This window comes from Aythya marila (genome assembly GCF_965140915.1).
Source record: "Aythya marila genome assembly, chromosome: 4".
In the NCBI taxonomy this organism is placed as follows: Eukaryota; Metazoa; Chordata; class Aves; order Anseriformes; family Anatidae; genus Aythya; species Aythya marila.
The window spans coordinates 742,169-748,697 of NC_139045.1; positions in this window are offsets into that span (position 1 = coordinate 742,169).

Consider the following 6,529-nt stretch of genomic DNA (forward strand, 5'->3'; position numbering starts at 1 on the left):
ATGCACTTCCTTTGGCTGCCCTTCAGCATTCCACCTGGCTGTCATTCCAGAAGGCATGGGCTTCACATGGCTCCTAGATTATTTAGCTGTCAGCCTCTCACACATGTTCCACACAACCTAGAGCGTCTCAGATGTGCTTATGCAGAGGTTAGAGCCTGAGTCTTTAATGCTGGCTTTAAAAAAAAATGGAGGGAGTGATCTCCAGTTAGCAATGATGACAAGTACATCACAAGGGCAAATTTTTGTGGGTGTTCAGCATCCAAAATTTTTCATTTTGGTAAGCAAAGCATTGAGTTTGTGAGAATTTGTCCTTCCACCTACAGCATGATTTATTGCTAGGGATGTAACAGCTGAGTGTTTATATGGAAACAGTTTTTAGAAGCTCTATAGAAAGCTGTCCACCTAAACTTTTTTTCAGTGGAATGCCTTAGTGCTTGTTTTAATCACTTACTAAATATCCTGGCCTTTATACAACAAAAACACTTAAGCACATACTTAAAGCTTAGTCCTGCATCAATAAAGGAGCATCAGAAGGCAATTGAGCAATGGTCTTCCCTTTGGGACACAGTACAAGCACTCCTGGTAAACTGACCTGAGAGCCTATCCGACTTCACTGTGGTGTTAAATTGGGAGGGATTTGGTGGGAGTCTCATGGTTCTGCGCATCAAGCAAAGGAGGTTCATGCCAGTATTGTAAAGAAGGACAAAACATGCTGCTGTGAGTAAATTAACTTACCTTTTCATCTTATTTTTACTGAAGTGCTATTAAGATTCGCACTTCCCAGAACACACATTAATAACGATCTTTGTCTCCCTGCAGCATTAGACCTGCATACAGTGCTGCTGCCTCCTGGTCCCAGAGCAAGAGCTGTGTCCTGGCATGACACACAAAACAGATGTTCAGATGAACACCAGTGTGTTTCATTCATCGTTCATAATGTGCAACTGGTGAGCAGAGCCACCAGCACACCAACAGTAATGCAACACAATGCAAAGAGGAAGGGTGTGACATTGGAGAAAATATTAATTAAAGAACCCAAACGTCTAAGAGGGCATCTGGATAGAAACCAGCTTAAATCTTACATTTCATAAAGGCATGGTTCATGTTTTAGATACCTTTAATAAATCTACAGAATCACAGAATCACAGAATTTCTAGGTTGGAAGAGACCTCAAGATCATCAAGTCCAACCTCTGACCTAACACTAACAGTCCCCACTAAACCACATCACTAAACTCTACATCTAAACTTTTTTTAAAGACTTCCAGGGATGGTGACTCCACCACTTCCCTGGGCAGCCTGTTCCAGTATCTAACAACCCTTTTGGTAAAGAAGTTCTTCCTAACATCTAACCTAAAACTCCCCTGGTGCAACTTAAGCCCATTCCCCCTCGTCCTGTCACCAGGCACGTGGGAGAACAGACCAACCCCCACCTCACTACAGCCTCCTTTAAGGTATCTGTAAAGAGCAATAAGGTCGCCCCGGAGCCTCCTCTTCTCCAGGCTGAACAAGCCCAGCTCCCTCAGCTGCTCCTCGTAGGACTTGTTCTCCAGGCCCCTCACCAGCTTCGTCGCCCTTCTCTGGACCCTTCTCTGGACCCCCCGCTCTTGTAGCGAGGGGCCCAAAACTGAACACAGTACTCGAGGTGCAGCCTCACCAGAGCCGAATACAGGGGGACGATCACCTCCCTAGCCCTGCTGGTCACACTGTTTCTGATACAAGCCAGGATGCTGTTGGCCTTCTTGGCCACCTGAGCACACTGCTGGCTCATATTCAGCCGACTATCAACCATCACTCCTAGGTCCTTCTCTGCCTGGCAGCTCTCCAACCACTCATCTCCCAGCCTGTAGCTCTGCTTGGGGTTATTGCATCCCAGGTGCAGGACCCGGCACTTGGCCTTGTTGAACCTCATACAGTTGACCTCATCCCATCGGTGCAGCCTATCCAGATCCTCCTGCAGAGCCTTCCTACCCTCGAGCAGATCAACACACGCACCTAACTTGGTGTCATCTGCAAACTTACTGAGGGTGCACTCGATACCCTCATCCAGATCATCAATAAAGATATTAAAAAGAACTGGCCCCAGTACTGAGCCCTGGGGGATGCCACTAGTGACCGGCCTCTGACTGGATTTGACTCCATTCACCACAACTCTTTGGGCCTGGCTACCCAGTCAGTTCATAACCCAATGAAGCATGTGCCAGTCCAAGCCAAGAGCAGCCAGTTTCTTCAGAAGAATTCTGTGGGAAATGGTGTCAAAAGCCTTACTGAAGTCAAGGTAGACCACATCCTCTGATAATAACCCCAAGCTCTGCTTGGGGTTATTGCATCCCAGGTGGAGGACCCGGCACTTGGCCTTGTTGAACTTCATGCAGTTGACCTCAGCCCATCAGTGCAGCCTATCCAGAAGGCTCCTGCAGAGCCTTCCTACCCTCGAACAGATAGACACACGCACCTAGCTGCCTCTAGCCATATATGATCTGATTTTCAACCTGATATGCAAATATGCAGTATTTTCCCCAATATTATTGCATGTAATATACACTGCTATGGTTAACGTTTCCCCACACACACCTTCCTTTCAGTCAAATACAAACAGCAAGGGATATCAGCTGATGTCAAGCATGCACAATTGCACCCAAATCATGACTACTTATTAGTAAAGCAATTATCATATTAAAAGAGTTCAGCGGGGCTCAACATACTGTAAAATTAGAAATCGGTCAATACCACGGCCATTATATAGAATAGTATTGATTGGATATACTAAATGCTAGCCTTGATAACAATTGATCAGAATGAACTCTGCTGACAAAGAAGTCTGGTACACTAATTGAGGAGCCATCGTTAATTAGAAGAATAAATCAAGAAGGAGAAGGAGGAGGGGAGAGGAGAATGGCTACAAAGCCTTTGTATCTGTACAGCAACAACAAGAATAGGAGAGCCAAGGAGGCCTCTGTCTTTGTACAAGCTCCACTAAATCCTAATCCTGCATTTCCAAAACCAGATGAAACATTGAAACCCTCACAGGTTATCTCCATAATTTGTTTCAAAGCTGGGAATTATGTTTGAAAGCAGGTGAACAAACAGGATTTTCCCTGCAGGATAAACATTGCCAAAAGCAAATCATCCACAGAAACTAGAAAACCCAGATGTTCTGCCTGTGATCAATCTGTGACCAGTCAAGTAGACTGGTCTACTTGAAATCAAGACTCTAACTGTGCACATATGCAGGATATATTCTCTAGACACCCTGAAGCTAGAAACAAACACCTCCTGTAAAGGTGCACAGGCTGCTCCCCAGGTTTTCGTTCAGGGCAGGCCCCTTCAAGGGGAAGAGAGATAAAACACTGCATAGCCAAATCTGGAGTGATCCGATGACTGTTCTCACTGCTGCTCAAGGAAATCATACTGGCAGGAACAAGTTCAGAATATCGTGCTTACACTGCCTTTGCCAACTTCCTAGGCTTGCAGCCTGCCTCCACTCAATTTCCAAGTACTTATCAAAGCACAGGGGTTAGGCCCACACCTGATTTTGAAGCATCTCAAGGACAGAAGTATCTCTGGGTTTGGTTTGTCACAGGAAAGAGATGGCCTGGGGAAACCCCATGCAACACTGGCAAACTTAACTTGGAACAAGTATAATCTGCTTTTGTACTATAGCACAACTGATGGTCAGAGGTCTGGTGTCTGGGGCATGAAAGTTATTTCTATGTTTTCACTGTTACCCAGAAATCTAGGAAAATAAACAGGGTTATCCATCACATTTTAAGGCATCTCCACAGCAAACGAAACATTAAGGAAATTATACAAGGGAGAGTTTTCTAGCGCTAAGTAGACGCCACTAGATGGCAGTCTTCGAATTGCCTTTAAACGCTTTAAAGCAAATCTTATAAAAGGCATATATACAATTACCAAAACAAATTCCTAAAATAACATCAAGTCCATCAAACAGATGCAACACAGACTGGCTCAGGTAATTAGGAGCAAGGAGGCATCTTCCCTTAACGTGGAGCATGTCAACTTAAACCAGAGAGAAGAGTGCTGCAGATGTTCCCAAAGGTTTGCAACACAGCTGTAGAAAGACTTCTGGAGAAAATGAGACCAAGAACTCACACGGAGATACATTACAATGAAAGACTATTAGGTGTTTTAACCAACTGTGACTTAATTCTCACAGAGTCCAAGAGGTCACTAAGATGATTAGACGACATAGGGACACAAATCTATAACATTACAATTGTTACAATTAATTTATGATACTAAATCTGAGCTATACTCCTAGTAAACAACAGGCACTCAGACATCCCTTAAATGTTACTGAAAAAAATATACATATATAAATTATAAATGTCTCCTAATTATAAAATTATACTGCAAAACTGTTGATCTATTTTGATATTTGATTCACATAAATTCTTCGAAGCCCAGGAAATTTAGAGAAGCTGCCTAAAACACCAGCTCAGAGAAGTTAAGGCAGTGGCAGTCAATTGGATGTAAACTTACGTTACACTGCATTCACACTGGAAAGTTTCAGGTTACTTTTACCCTTTTAGAAGAGCGGCACTATAGACTTTAAATGTGATAAATGGTTATGTCCAACTAACCTCATCTTAGTCCAGAAGTGAAAACCCAGAAATATGCACCAGATGCTCAAGCTGTTTCAGTCTCCACATTTCACATAACAGGAGGAAAACATAAATCATTTTTACAAGTTCTACTTCCCACCAGGGAAGACTTAGGCAATAGTAATGCAAACATCCTAAAAACTCTTTCACTTCACAAGCTTCGGTGTCAAAAGCTTGCCTGGGGAAGGAAAGACAATAAAGACCTCATAACCCTTTCTGGGGTTCTGTGAGTTGCCCTTATTTATTCAGAACCACAAGACTAAATAGAGGGGAGGCAGCTCCAGCCTTCCACCCAGGGTAGAAGCAGGGCAGCCCCAATGCAGTTTAAGGCTGCAGACCTCTCCAGGACCCACTTTTGTTCTCTAAGACTCTGCATTCCACCATAAGTTGATTTTCAACACAGCCCACTGTCTTAGGCATTTCAGAAGTATGGGATGAACACACCTAGTACCATATTGATGTGTTTCAGTTTCATTAATATGATAAATTCGTGCCACAGCAACAGTTGGCATCACTTATTTAACTCAAACATAGATACTGATTAGCAGCACCAATTTTTAAAACAAAGCTATGTTTTACAATGCAAGACTTGCCCACACTGACTAACTGTATCAGACAGCCATCAGATTTTATTTGAAAAGAGGCCACCCAATGTAAAGTTGATTGGTTAAAGAGGTGAAGGGCAAATACATTAAATTCTACTGCTGCTATTTTGTGCTTCTGAGGAAGACATAGCTGTAGACTTCTCCAAGGTGATGATCCATCTTGTCTAAGTATCTTTTTTTTTTTTTTTTCTAACTTGTACAAGATAACTTACAATGACATTTTTTGAATGCCTGATCCACTGAAAAAAATTCTCTCTTCCGTCTAGACCTATCATTTGGCACAGTTAACCACAAGGCCCTGCTCTATCTGCTTGTGCATAAATATGGAATAAACAAGGACCTCAAACAATTTCAAGCCTGGTTCCTGGGAGACTGGCAGATGAAAAGGAAGTAACACAAACATGAGTTCTTTCAATGAAAGATCAGCATTTCTTAGGAAATAAACTGCAGTTCACCAACTTCCCACTCACAAATTATCATGAGAACATGATCTTTTATTGCTAGCTTGTCCTCCTGCTGGAGAAGGAGAACATACTTATCCTTGGTCATTGGGAAAACGACCAGCTCCTCCACAATGTCAGCACTCTGAGGGCAGTATACAACCTCAGCTAAAAGCATTTGCCAAAAGCCACTGCTGATAAATGCAAGTGAAATACAGATCATGCACAGAGTAGCAAGAGGAAAGAAAGGGGTAGATAAAGGGTAGGTTAAAAAAACACCACTAAAAGACCAAACATTTCTGCAAAGCAGGGTGAGACAAAGCAATCTCTATTTGAAATCAGGCTGGTATTTTTACCAGCAGGTAAACAAGCACACTTCATTGACAAGTCATTGGGTTCATCATTTGCTTGAAATGTCACCTTTCTGTATAAAAGTACCTACTTGTCAGAGTTCTTAGCTTCTTTTGTCAAGACAGCCAAAAGATGGCAGAGAAAACAGACACACACAGCAACTGAGCCCACTCTTCCCACAGCGGAACAAGAGACACATAGTACTTGCAGGTTCAGAAGTCCAAGACAAGTAATAATGATAACAAGGATCACACATCCGAAAACTCTTCTCTTGGTAAACTGGGGAAGCATTGAGGACAGGAAGAGAGACATGTCATCAGCTCCTAACATCTTGCAAAGCCAAGCCCAACTGAGAAACATCCTTTTCCAGCAGTTCTTCCTGGTCTCCTCATCTCTCCCCACTTTTCATCTGTAGTCTTTCATCTTCCATCACTGAGCAGGATGAAGGAACATGGTAGTGTGGAAAGGATGCTCCCAACACTTGTCTTAAACCGTCACATACAACT